The 14,620-nt window shown below is 40.2% G+C and overlaps 1 protein-coding gene and 1 long non-coding RNA gene across 25 annotated transcripts in view; one reads left to right on the top strand and one right to left on the bottom strand.

Moving 5' to 3' along the window:
• Positions 1-14,620, top strand: part of RIMS1 (regulating synaptic membrane exocytosis 1) — a 438,679-nt gene that overhangs the window by 42,574 nt on the left and 381,485 nt on the right. The gene's annotated exons all lie outside the window — the stretch shown is intronic.
• LOC149459292 (uncharacterized) lies at positions 1,574-14,282 on the bottom strand. The gene is made up of 3 exons (XR_016313307.1): positions 14,231-14,282; positions 11,531-11,609; positions 1,574-1,659 (listed from the first exon to the last, which is right to left on the bottom strand). It is a non-coding gene; the product is annotated as an uncharacterized LOC149459292 (long non-coding RNA).

The raw sequence follows: 14,620 nt of genomic DNA on the forward strand, positions 1-14,620 counted from the left end.
ACAACATGATCAACGGCAATATTTATATATCTTCAAGGACAAGTCAAAGAGCATATGTTCTGTAAACCTTTCAAATATTTTTTGGCAGGGGAGACACTTTAAGACATTGCAGATTACCAGTTCTTAGAAATGATGGCTGCGTTCGTTTTCTTTCTCACATTATTGACTTTTTCAGCAAGTACAGAAGAAAACTGTTGATCTTGATAGAAATATTGCTTCTTGTGAGCTGTCCAGAAAGCAAAGACAAAGTTATCTTTCTCTTGCAAACTACACTCCGCCTATGTAAGGGAGATGCATAGAAAAAACATGTTTGAAGTTCCGACTGAGTGACAATCATGGCTCTCTTTAATATTGCAGTGGAGTGAGAATAGATATCTATGGATATGAGGTTTGTTATTTGCATGATTACTAGGTAAAAAGAGGAAAACAAATCCTGAAAATATGAAACTAATACAAGCACTACTTTTAAGGACTGGTAAACTACAATAAATTATATTTTTGTACTTATGTTTAGATACACTTTAACCACTTCCTGACTGCCCTATAGCAGAACTACTGCTACAGGGTGGCAGGACTGTGCAAAATAATGTGTGTATATATATATATATATATATATATATATATATATGATTTTGTATTTCCGGGGTAGGGAACGCGCATGCCCTACCTGCGCCACCATTGACGGCTTCAGCTGTCGATCACTGGGTCCCAGCCAGTGATTCCCCGCTGGCACCTGACTGAGTATCACTGATGGGGGAGAGGTCTGTATGTAAACAATACAGATTTCTCCCCTGTCAGCTTCAGTACGCAGATTTGTATGGCTCTGTATAGCAGAGCCATACAAAGCAATGTGCTTACATAGTAAAGCACAGCACGCAGTACACAGTAAAACACACAGCACACAGTTAACCCTTTGATTGCCCCAGATGTTAAACCCTTCCTGCCCAGTGTTATTAGCACTGATCACTGTATTAGTGTCACTGGGGATGGCAGTGACAGTCAGTCCCCCCCCAGTGTCAGAATGCTTGCAGCCCCGCTATAAGACGCTGATCGCCGCCATTACTAGTATGAAAAAAAAAAAATTCCAGTATATGTATCACCAATTGTAGATGCTATAACTTTCACGTACACCAATTAATTTACATGTATTGGGATTTTTTGTTTTGCAAAGACATGTAGAAGAATACATGTTGGCCTAATTTTGATTTTTTTTTATTTTTTTTATATGACGTTTAATAGCAAACAGTAAAAAATATAGTTTTTTTCTCAAATTGTCAGTCTTTTTTAGTTTATAGAGCAAAAAATAAAAACCACATAGGTGATCAAATACCGCCAAAAGAAAGCTCAATTTGTAGGGAAAAAAGGACATAAATTTAATTTGGGTGCAGTGTTGCATGACTGCGCAATTGTCAGTTAAAGTAATGCAGCGCCGTAACGCAAGATGTGGTCTGGTCAGGAAGGGGGGTTAATCCTCTGGAGGGCAAGTGGTTAAGGAACTTGGTCCTACTCTTCCTTGGCAAATGCATTAATGTGGTAATAAACGCATAAATGTTAAAACAATACAATGCTGTGTACCTTAGCACTTGCCATCATTGATGTTTGTTTATCTTTTTGAGTCTGGCTTTGCTTTGCATTCCATCTCTTCAAATTTTCTTCCCCCTAGAAGGGATATTGAATTAAAATTCATGGAGGTCCGGTCATTAAAATTTTCATCCAGCAGAGATCCGAGTCTCATGTTTGTGCTATGACTTGTTTTCTTCATATCACGGCCCCTACCCCTTACAATACCATATACCAAAATAGTGAAGCGCTAATAAATACTAAAAAAATACCCAATATACATATCTCAAATACCATCTGAACCTATAATAAATACCATAAAGTGATAAAAAATCAATAAGATGAGTCTAATTGGTGGAAAACTACGATACATAAATATCTCATGCATAAATTAACCCTAAATACCTCATAATTAATCCGAGATGAAAAATAACAAATAATGTATTATTAATTAATCCTTAAATGAATCAGTGATATAAAATCAATAATCATAAATCAAAAACAAAAAAGTGTAACTATCCACGATACATAGTGACAATCCTATAAACTGAGATAAACTGTGATTTCTTCATCAAATGAGTACGTGATTCATAAATTATGTGATAAAACAAAATAACAGAGTAAAAATGAATTAAATTTGATTGGGTGATGAGTATATAAACACAGTGTCTAAATTAAACTCAAAAAGTCCATGCATATAATGTGAAAACACTGAGTGATCTCCACTTCTAGTGCTCAAAAAGGAATCCTCTAATGGCAGCAATGCCTGCTCACCTCCCCGCCCAGACCCACACAGGGCCACAAGGCAAAGACTCTCCTCACAGGCAATCCTTTACTCCAGGCAGCTCAGCGAGGGACCACAGGACTTCCACTCCACCTCCTCTCAAACGTCATATAGGACACAAACAGAGCTTCCCATAGTATAATACCGTTTAATAAGAACACTCAATGTAACATACTGATTCCACTCACATGTATTCCTTTGTATACAGCGCTTTCACCTCATACCATGGGTGTATTCACATACAGGGAGGGAAACCAATATGGCCGCTACGTCCGGACATGCGTCCCCACGTGACCGGAAGTGATGTACTACGAACTGGGAATGGCGTTCCGACGCGTTGCGTCACGTGCGTCGTGACTTCATCAGGGTCAAATGACACATCAGTGTTCTGTGTCACTCTTTCTCATCACAGCCCCCCTTTCTTGCATCCCAGTGTTCTTCACAGCTCCCCTTGCATGAATCTCAGTCCCCATCACTGCCCTCTCTTATTTGCATCCCTGTCCCCTTCATAGGCCCCCTTCGTTGTATCCCAGTCCCCTTCACAGCTCCCCTTTTTTTGCACTCCAATCCCCTTTACAGCTTCCTTACTTGCACTCCAGTCCCCCTTACAGCCCCCCTTCCTTGCACCCCAGTCCACTTCACAGTTCCACCCCCTCTTTACTTGTACTCGAATCACCTTTACAATCCCCCTTCCTTGCACCCCAGTCCACTTTACAGCCCCCCATCCTTACACCCCAGTACCCTTTACTGCCTCCCTTCCTTGCACCCAGCACCTTTTACAGTCCTCCCTTTTTGTACCCCAGTCCCCTTTACAACCCCCCTTTTTTGTATACTGGTCTCCTCAGCCCCCCTTCCTTCCTTGCAGCCCAGTCCCCTTTATCTGAATACCCTGTCCCTTACATTACCCCTTGCCAATCACAACCATCCTCTAATGTTTTTGATCCTTCCTTACACAGCAGGTAAAAGGCAGAAGGCATGGCATGTCTGGACAGAGAGCGGGACATGTGCAGCATGGGACATAGGAACGCCTAGCAACCAATCACTGGCTTGTTAACTTCAGCTTAGTAGCTCCCACCCTCTGATTGGACATGCCGTGCCTTTCCACCTGCTATAAGGATAAATGCTGTGGTGGGGTGGTTGGCCCCTACATGTGTCCACAGAAAGAGAACGCGTATCAGGAAGCCACTGCCCCCTCTACCCCGTGTCTGCATTTTCCCCTCTGAACAGTGCTTGAGAGTGTCCATCTTGGATTCTGCTGTGCATGATGGGAATCCTTTTTATGCCTTCAGGTCTCTGAGGTCCACCCCCCAGAGGGGCGTGGCTGATGACATATAAGCCTGTGGCCCGCACATGCTCTTTGCACTTGTGTCTTGTGTCTTTGTGTTACTATTACTCTGTTCTGACTCTTGTGACTCTCCTGGTATTCTGATTCGGCTTGTGACTTGACTATTCTTTGTATTCTCCTTTGATCTGACCCTCTGTTGCTGAACCCGGCTTGTGACCTGTGATTCTCGTCTGCTGTCCTGTACTGTTTTGTCCTGTTGTTGTTGACCCCGGCTTGTCTGACTACTCTTTTGTTTCTTCCACCAGCTACACGCCATTGGCGGCGGCCATTACCGCAGCTGAGGTGTCTCGGGGGCCGCGACCTGGTTCCTGGCTGCGTCAAGTCCATCGCCACCATCAGGGGCCCTGGTGAAGGGCACCCTGGGACTTAGACTCCGCGCCCTGAGCGACTTCGGTCTGTGGGTGGTGGTTGTCGTCAGCCAGTGCGTTACATTGTTAGGCCTGCCTGTCCGTTCCTCGGCTCCTGCCCTGACAGAGAGATACTCAGGACACCCCTTTTCCTGGTTGGAGCTTTGGGGAAGTGTTTATTAAAGCGGAGTTCCAGCTGAAAAAAAAAAAAAAAGTCAGCAGCTACAAAAACTGTAGCTGCTGACTTTTAAAATGCAGCCACTTACCAGTCCCTTGGTCCAGTGGTGTCCTCACCATGGCTGGTTTCAAAGGCCGTCTTCTCTCTCTGGTGCCAGCATTTTTAATGTGGAGCCACAAGCTGTCACAGACGGGTGCCCACTGCGCATGCGTGAGAAGCGCTGCAGTTTGTGAATGGCCTTGTAGTCTTCTGGGACCTGTCATGTGTCCCAGAAGACTATGGGGAGGGAGGTAGGACAACTTCCACTTCTGATTGCCTAGGCAACCGCAATGGAAATGGGAGCGGGTACCTGTCAAATTCAGGTACCCGCTCCCCAAAGGTGCCAATCCTTAATGGGGAGCGGGGGACAAAGCATTAAAGCAGAACTTACCCTTTTGGGTGGAACGCCACTTTAAAGTGTTACTAAACCCACAACAGTAAAATCAGTCTGTATATGCTGTAAAGCATGTTTGTCATATTCACTGTGGAACCTAAGGAGTTAATCCTTCTCATTGTGTAAAAAGGTTGTTTGATCCTTTCTTCTCTGATCTTCCTCTTCTTCTACTGTCCCCAATCCACCTGCTGATAGAACAGAACCTTGGGGGCATGCTACACATGCTCAGTTTGGCGTATATTGCTAGAGCAATGTATTTTTCTTGGGAAAGTGCATGTGATCAGCACAGGGACAATCAGTGCTTTCTGGACAGAGGGTTAGGGGTCATGCAGCCTCATAGGACAATCAGGGGAGATTGAAAACCTATCCTACAAGCTTTAACCAGTGCTCTGTTGGACACTGATAGAAGTCACAAGACTGCTCTAGCTGCTAATGAGAAAAGGTATTTAGCAGTTTATATTTACTAAAATAACTGCATTTCCATGTTCTGTGTACTGTGGGAAACCAAATATAGTGAATGCAGGGTCCTGGGGTTAGTAACACATTAGGCAATGCAAGGTTTTTGTCCAGATATCCAGGAAACTTTGTACTGGGGTAGCACACGCTAAGCAAAATAGTCATTTTAAAAAAATTGGAGCATTTATTAATTCAGAAATATTCTTAGGTCATCTTGTATGTAGTGCATTTAAGATATACACCTAGCCTTTTATTATACTCAGTAACGGTGCATTACAATTTTGCAACAATATATTTGAAGACTTATTATAAACATGCTTTCTTTATTTAGACCTTTTTTTACAGTGGACTTCAGTTTAGGTAAGGGTAAAAGGTCCACTTTAATGAATAACACCATTTTAGAGATTAGGCATTTGCATACTAAATACTTTTTAAAATGTGATCTAAAGTTTGTTTTTCTTGCCTCTTTTTGTTCAGCTTCATAGCTTAAATTACACTGACCTGGAGAAGATGAAAGTGAGGAGACTACATTGCTTGCTAGATGTGCACATCTTTACTGGGTCTACTTTTCTTGGCAGAATTTATATTCTGATTAACAGGACAGAGATGCTGTCAACAGTGCTGCAGTTAATTGTACCATCTGCCTCAGTCTGCTGTCGGTCTCATGGCTAATTGTGTAGGAGGTAGCGCAGAGGAGGGATGTTTTGCCATGTTTTGCTAAATCTATTCCATGGTGACACCTGGTACCATTTTAGGAATTCTTTCTTGCTGGTGTCACCAAATCTGAGGACCCTGGATAAACATTATGTTGGTAAATAGACTACTGTAAAAAAAAACAGAAGATAGATGAAAACTTGTTCAGTTTTCTAGGCAAATGCAACAAATTTTATGGAAACTTCAGCAACAGTGTTTGGAAGAACTTTACGGGTAGTATTTTATTTCCATTGTAGAAAGCATGCCATAAAGGTGTGTGCCTGTCATATCTGCAAAATACTCTACCTTGAAGAGACAGACATGTAGCTTAAATATTGTTAAACAAAACATTGCATGATTTCATTTGACTCTCCAATTAACAATCTTTATTTTAGATTTTTCTATTTAAATATTTTTCATTTTTAAATGTGTATAAGGCTTTGTGGCACATTATTAATACCACCCATCCCCTACTAATTTTTCTTATAGACTGACAAATGGCAAAAAAAAAAAAATGAGTTCATAACTGAAGAATGAAGAGGTTTGTAAACAAACTGAGCATTCAAAATGTCACCATGATTGGCTGTCATGGTGATCACATCTTTGAGAATCAATCTGATTTGCTTCTAATCATTAGTTTGAGACCTGTGACTGTCAGGTGCACTGAGGTGCCTTGATAGTTTAGCTGCAACAAAGAAAAAAATTATCACAGCATGTTAATCTACATACTGGAAAAGTCTGGAAGTTAATCACTGTCCCGCCGCCCTATAGCAGATATACTGTTACAGGGCAGCAGGGGTGTGCAAAATCATGTGTATATATACTTGATTTTACATTTCCAGGTAGGGGGCGCGCCCACCCATGCCACCATTCACGGCCGCGGCTGTCAATCACCAGGTCATGGACGGTGATTACCCGCTGGCGCCCGGTGATTACCGAGGATCTCCGGCGGGGAGGAGGGCTGCTTTATTTACTAACAGTCCTCCTCCTTGTTGGCTTGGGTACACTGCTCTGGATGGCTGTGCACAGCCATCCAGAGCGGTGTCCTTACTGTGAAGAACAAACAAACCACCCCCCAGTAAAATGCTCTCCGCACACAATTAACCCTTTGATCGCCCCTCATGTTAACCCCTTCCTGCCCAGTGTCATTAGTACAGTGTCAGTGTTTTTTTGTTTTTTTTAGCACTGATCACTGTATTGGTGTCACTGGGGATGTCTGTGACACAAAGTAAGTTCCCCTCCAGTGTCAGAATGCTCACCGCAGTCCCACAATAAGTCACTGATCGCTGCCATTATTAGTAAGAAAAATAATTTCAATATATATACCTCCATTTGTAAGCGCTATAATTTTCACATACACCAATTTATTTACATGTATTGGGATTTGTTTTGCAAAGACATGTAGTAGAATACATTTTGGCCTAAATTTATGACAAAATTTGATTTTTTAAATTTTTTTAGTGGACATGTTTAATAGCAAAAAGGCAAAAATATATATATTTTTTTTCAGAATTATTGCTTGTTTTTTTTTTATAGCGCAAAATATTAAAGACGCACAGGCGATCAAATACCACTGAAAGAAAGCTCAATTCGTGGGAAAAAAAGAAGTAAATTTCATTTGGGTGCAGCATTGCATGACCACACAATTGTCAGTTAAAATAACGCAGCGCCGTAATGCAAAAAATGGCCTGGTTAGGAAGGGGGTTAAATCCTCAGGAGGGCAAGTGGTAAAATCTTTTTTTCTATTCTGTGAATCAATCCCTAGCTATCATGTTATCACTGTTTCTGCACATCTACAGAGACTACCATAGTCTGACTTGCTGTTATTTTTCTTAGAATGATAATTTTTCTAGACAGAAATCGGAATAGTATTAGTATGTGTCAACAAAAAGCTTTCTGTGCTCAGCCTCTAGAATAAAGACATCTTCAAGGAAGGGTTCCTAATCGAAGTGTTATAAGCAATAAATAATCTGGCGGTGTCATCTACCTTTCAATAATGAAAAGGGATAGGCCCAGTATATGCAAAACATGACAATGTCAACTGTCACAGCAGGTGCTCATAGACGCCTGCTTCTAGCTTTAACATAATTCAAAAGAGATATAATACTGTGTGCCAAGGTGACACATCCAAAACTGTTTTCTTTATCGCTCATAGAAAAGAAATCATTAGAAACTGATGCATTTTATGCAAAATATTCTTAGTCATAAAATTATAGAGCTCGTAGGTAAAGTGTTACTAAACCAGCAACAGTAAAATCAGTCTGTATATGCAGTAAAGCATGCTTGTCATACTCACTGTGGAACCTAAGTGGTTAAACCTTATAAGTACAGTGCCTTGAAAAAGTATTCATACCCCTTGAAAATTTTCCACATGTTTCATTTTGCAGCCAAAAACGTAAATGTATTTTATTGGGATTTTATGTGATAGACCAACACAAAGTAGCACATAATTGTGAAGTGGAAGAAAAATGATAAATGGTTTTCAAAAATTTTTATAAATAAATATCTGAAAAGTGTAGCATGCATTTGTATTCAACCCCCTTTGCTCTGATACCCCTAACTAAAATCTAGTGGGACCAATTGCCTTCGGAAGTCACCTAATTAGTAAATAAAGTCCACCTGTGTGTAATTTAATCTCAGTATAAAGACAGCTGTTCTCTGAAGCCCTCTGAGGTTTGTTATAGAACATTAGTGAACAAACAGCATCATGAAGGCCAAGGAATACACCAGACAAATCAGGGATAAAGTTGTGGAGAAGTTTACAGCAGGGTTAGGTTGTAAAAAAATATCCCAAGCTTTGAACATCTCACGGAGCACTGTTCAATCCATTATCTAAAAATGGAAATAGAATGGCACAACTGCAAAACTACTAAACCATGACTGTCCACCTAAACTGACAGGCTGGGCAAGGAGAGCATTAATCAGAGAAACAGCGAAGAGGCCAATAGTAACTCTGGAGGAGCTGCAAAGATCCACAGCTCAGGTGGGAGAATCTGTCCACAGGAAAACTATTAGTCGTGCACTCCACAAATCTGGCCTTTATGGAAGAGTGGCAAGAAGAAAGCCATTGTTGAAAGAAATCCATAAGAAGTCCCATTTGCAGTTTGGGAGAAGCCATGTGGGGGGCACAGCAAACATGTGGGTTCTCGGGTCAGATGAGACCAAAATTTAACTTTTTGATCTAAAAACAAAACTCTGTGTGGTGGAAAACTAATACTGCACATTACCCTGAACACACCATCCCCACCGTGAAACGTGGTGGTGGCAGCATCATGTTGTGAGGATGCTTTTCTTCAGCAGGGACAGGGAAGCTGGTCAGAGTTGATGTGAAGAAAACCTGTTAGAGTCTGCAAAAGACTTGAGAATGAGACGGAGGTTCATCTTGCAGCAGGACAACGAGAATCCAATTGAGAATCTGTGGCAAGACTTGAAAATTGCTGTTCACAGATGCTCTCCATCCAGTCTGACAGAGCTTGAGCTTTTTTTGCAAAGAAGAATCTGCAAAAAATGTCACTCTCTAGATGTGAAAAGCTGGTAGAGACATCCCAAAAAGACTTGCAGCTGTAATTGCAGCAAAAGGTGGTTGTACAAAGTATTGACTTAGGGGGGCTGAATACAAATGCACGCCACACTTTTCACAGATTTATTTGTAAAAAATTTTGAAAACCATTTATCATTTTCCTTCTACTTCACAATTATGTACCACTTTGTGTTGGTGTATCACATAAAATCACAATAAAAGACATTTACGTTTTTGGTTGTAACATGACAAATTGTGTAAAATTTCAAGGGGTATGAATACTTTTTCAAGGCACTGTGTTTACAAGAATATGAGAAAGAACAAAAAATGACCATCAGAAGAAATGCAACTCCCAAAAAGAATTCATGTTTTTTTTACCTTAGTTGCATTGAAATGCTGTGTTCTGCGTGAGACAACCCAGAAGATGCATGATCTGAAATAGTTTTGTATATGATAATATAATCCTAAGCTTCACAAATAGGGTCAGTAGCTACAGAAAACATTTGGTAAAGAAGGTTCTACTAAGTACAAACAAGTATAATGGAAATGCCATGGTTTAGCTTTCGTTTTACCAGTATTCTTTCCTCCAGTGCCCTATTTGTAAGCAGCATGGGTGATGTTTCAAGGTCAGGTACAGTCTGGTTTAATAAGTGATATTTTAACAGTTTGTCACCTTACCTATCAAATTAACATGGTGACATAAAAACCATTAGCGCTTTAGATAAGGCACATTTTTTTAGTCCCAGGGCAGTTTTAACACATGCCGCAGCTTTTGCAAAAGCAATGAAGTGATAAAAGAAAACTCATACCCCTCACTGAGGAATTGCCAATCATTTTAAAGATCTTTCTTCACATTAATAATTACCGTAATACTGTCATTTATCTGATAGTACCTGTTTTGTATTCTTCATAATAATTTTATTTTTTGTTCTTCATAATAATCATCATCCTTATTAGCCCTAATTTCTCAAAGTATCTAAGGAAGGAATTGTCTCCGACTTGTCTTCTGATTCTTTCATCCAACTTTAGTTTAGGCTTAGTGAGTTTTCTGTTCTGTGAGGGGTGATTTGCTTTACAAAATATTGGTATTATCAAGAAGACTGTTTTTGTAAATAAAGGGTTTCCTTTATGGGATCATAAAGTTTTACAAAACCCAGGACCCTGCATTCACTATATCTGGTCACCCACAGTACACAGAACATGGAAGTGCAATTATTTTAGTAAATATAAACTGATAAATACTTTTTCTCATCAGCAGTAAATAGCAGTCTTGTGACGTCTATCTGTGTCCGGCTGAGCACTGGTTAAAGCTTGTAGGTGGAGTTTTGATTCTGACTATCCAATCAGACTGCATGACCCCTGACCTCTGTCTGGACATTGCTGATTGGCCCTGTGCCAATCATATGCACCCTCTCCCCCAAAAAAAACTCTTTAGCAAGATACCACAAACTGAGCATGTGCAGAGTGACTCCTGGGGCTCTGTACTATCAGCAGTTGGTTTGGGGACTGTTGAAGAAGGGGAGGATCAGAGAAGACAAGATTAAACAGCCTTTTTACAAAATGCGGAGGATTAACCCCTTAGGTTCCACGGTGAGCATATCAAGCAAGCTGTACTGCATATACAGACTGATTTTACTGTTGTGGGTTTAGTAACACTTTAAGATCTCTACAAGTATCAAATGTTTTAGTTGAACTTTTTCTCCTAGTAGATCTGGTTATATAAAATAAATAACACCCATTCCATATTTTACTATTTGCACTCTGAAACAAACCTAATCCTGAATTCAGTTTTCCAATATCAAGAGCATTCCCTCACTCCATAAATTTACCACGTGAAACTTAGCACCTACCCAAGTTCACTAGATGTAACTGACAGCTCTTCCATCTCAGTCTGTACAAAGGGAATAGCAGGCGCATAATGCTGCAGTCCATGTAATGATGAATAAATGGATAAAGTTCCTGTTAGGGCAAAGACAATCCAGTAAGCACCAGGGCAGGCTGCGATGGAGTGAAGCAAACTCAGGAGTGGAAAAATAAACCAAGGACACAGTGCCTCTAAGTGTAAACCATTAATGCCTTACCTGTTGCAGCGCCTTCTGCTGACCGACCAGGGTACCTCCTCTCCAGAGCAGTTCCTACATCTGGCGACAGACGTACTACACATATCCATAAGAGCCTGTTTTACTGTTCAAAGATGTGAGTTGTAATACTTACCTTTTTATTAAAATTGTCATACAGTTTACACTTAGAGGTGCTGTGTCCTTTGTTTATTCTTCCATCTCAGTCACGTTTTCTGTAAATCCAAATAAGAAAGGTCATTTTCTTTATATAGCATCGGACCTTGGGCTATCCCTAGATTTTCCTCACAACACTAGAGGTAGAACAATTGCCCAATTTCTTTTTACAGTTAATACATTATTATCACCCTGTCACTTTTAACTTTTGCACAGTTTTATAGGGTCGAATAAATCTGCTTGCAAAATGTGTGGCAGGGTGCTATTCACTTGCTGTTTCATATCATTTAGTCTCATTATTTTTAAATATTGTGACGTAGAGGAAGATTCACTGGTAAGAGTTTTTCAAGGTATCTGCAATGAATATCAGGTTCAGGAAAGCTTCTTTTCATCCTACATTTCTGTAGATACTGTGATCAAAAATATATTGCTGTGCGGCATGTATTCTGACCGGATTCTTATTTCAGCAATTCCATATAGCAGCACAGTTGGAAATAGCTGAATACCTTTAGTTTTGCTACATCAAAATGATCCAGCCTCACAGAAGCATGGTGCAGGGCAAGTGGTCTCTTATGTTGAATGGCCAAGTGTTTCTAAAAGTTAAAGAACCATTATTGAAAGAATTGGAAAATAATGATTTCCACCTACTGTGAAATGCTGTATTTTCATGTAGCTCCCAGAACCTAAAGAATAGACCAGAACGGAAATGTAATGTTTTTCATTTGTGCCTAGCATGAAAAGTTAAACTATTCCTGAGTTTTAAATATGAAACTTCACATCTTTCCTGTTCTACCATAATCATTAATTAAATTGGTGATATTGTGCAGGGATAATCCATTTATGGTGTGTGTGTGTGTGTAGAGTCAATTCTGGTGCCTGATAGGTTAGGACAGCTAGCGTATTGCTGGACCCAAAGCAACATGGCTTTACTGAGGGCAGATCATGTCAGATTAACTTGATTTAATTTTTTGACTATATTATCAATGTTTTGGACCAGGGTGGTGCTGTGGACATAGCATATCTTGATTTCAGCAAGGCATTTGATACAGTTCCACATAATGATCTAATACAAAAGTTGTAAAAGCTAGGACTTAACCCTTGGGTGGTTCAGTGGCTATGCAGTTGGCTAAATGATGGATACCAGAGTGTGGTTGTAAATGAGGTTCATTCAGAACAGAGACCAATCACTAGTTGTGTACCACAAGGCTCTGTACTAGGTCCTGTTCTATTTCATCTATATGTAAGTGATATAAATAAAGGTTTGTTGGGGTAGGTTTGTTTTTTTGCTGATGATACAAAGGTGTGTAATAGGGTTGACATCCCTGGAGGTGTCTGAAACATGGAACATGATTTGTCATTGCTGGAAGATTGGACAAAGCAGTGGAAACTGCAGTTCAATGTTTCTAAATGAAAAATAATGCACATAGGGAAGAAGAATCCCTTGAGAGAGTACAACATTGGAGGTACATTGCTGGCCAGCACCACAGAGGAAAAAGACTTGGGGGTACTTATGTCAGATGATTGCAAAACTAGCAAACAATGTGACTAGGCAGTGGGAAAAACAAATAGAATTCTGGGATGCATTACTAGAGGGGTCACCAGCAAGGGAAAGGAGTTCCTGATTCCCCCTATATAGATCTTTAGGCCTCATGTACACATGAACTCCCCTAGACATTTAGCTCTCCTGGCAGCTGAAAACCGTTAAAGGCGGTTCTGCGTTTAGCGATTGGGCGTTTATTCATTTGACTGGCCAAATAATTTTCCATTGACATGAATAAATGGCCGCAGGCTAAATGTGGCTAGAGTTTAGATGTATTTATATGCGTTTTTGCCACATTTAGCTTTTTTTGGCCAAAATGTTACTCTCCTGAACACAATTCTTCTGCATTCAGGAGAGGAACATTTAGCTGCCCCATAACTCTGCTGCTCCTAAACTTTGGTAAAAGCGTATGCATACATAGACATACAGACTTTTACTGAGTTGAGTTCAGGGACTTTAGCAAAAAAACGCCAAAAGCTCCTAAACTCACATTTAGGAGTAGCAGTATATATGAGGCCTTAGACCTCATTTAGAACAGTGTCTAGTTCGAGAGACCTCACTTACAAAATTATATTGATCAGAGAAAATGAGTCCAGAGGTGGGTAACAAAATGGTGAAAAGTCTGAAAACATATCAAGAGTGACCTCAGGAACTTAATATGTGCAGTCTGGAGAAAAGAAGGGAAAATGGAGGCATGATTAAAACCCTTAAATGCATCAAGGGGGTGAATAAGATTCAACAGGATAGTATTTTCAGTTTGAAACCAAGATGAAGAATACTGGGACATCACCTCAAACTAACTGGAGGAAAGTTCAAAATAAATCTTAGAAAGTATTATTTTACTGAAAAGGTAGTTGATGCTTGGAATAGATCTCCAGCATAGGTAGTGAGTAAGTGGTTTGAGTAAGTGGTTTCAAACACTAAGTGGTGGACTAAGTGGTTTCAAACATGCTTGGGACAAAAATACATCTATGCGCAGACAAAAACACTACAAAAAAAACCAAAAGAAAAATACAAAGCGTATTTAAAAAAAAATGGGGGGGGGGGGGAAGATTCGATGGGCCACTTGGTCTTTTTTTCTGCTGTCACTTTTTTTTAAAGTATCTTTGAGTAGTCAGAATGGAGGCAAGTTTTGCTTACCATTGTGGAGGCAACTGCTGTCGAGGTTACTTGTGTGCTGCTTTGCTTAAACAGACAGCCACCAGCCCAGTGTCTGTGAGAGAAACTGAGTGAGTCTGAACTGGAACAGGCTGGAATTGTGACCTAGCCAGGCACTGTAATAGACAGAATTGTATAGGTATTGCTGTTGAAAGAACCCCTGCAAGGGTGAATCATTTATTTATTCCCATATATACTTTTGAACTTTAAAAAGGGTGAGGATGTCTTAAACCATTGTTCATTCTATCTTACAGCTTGTTGTTCCTTGTATTCCACTAATTGGCGAATACATTTAATTGCAAGGACAAGTAGATGTGTGACATCTTTGTTTTGACATACTGTATATATTGCAGTAGAACACCAATAGTTTTG

Source organism: Staurois parvus, unplaced genomic scaffold (assembly GCF_062004578.1).
Source record: "Staurois parvus isolate SC_StPar_1 unplaced genomic scaffold, SC_StPar_1.0 ptg000264l, whole genome shotgun sequence".
Taxonomy (NCBI): Eukaryota; Metazoa; Chordata; class Amphibia; order Anura; family Ranidae; genus Staurois; species Staurois parvus.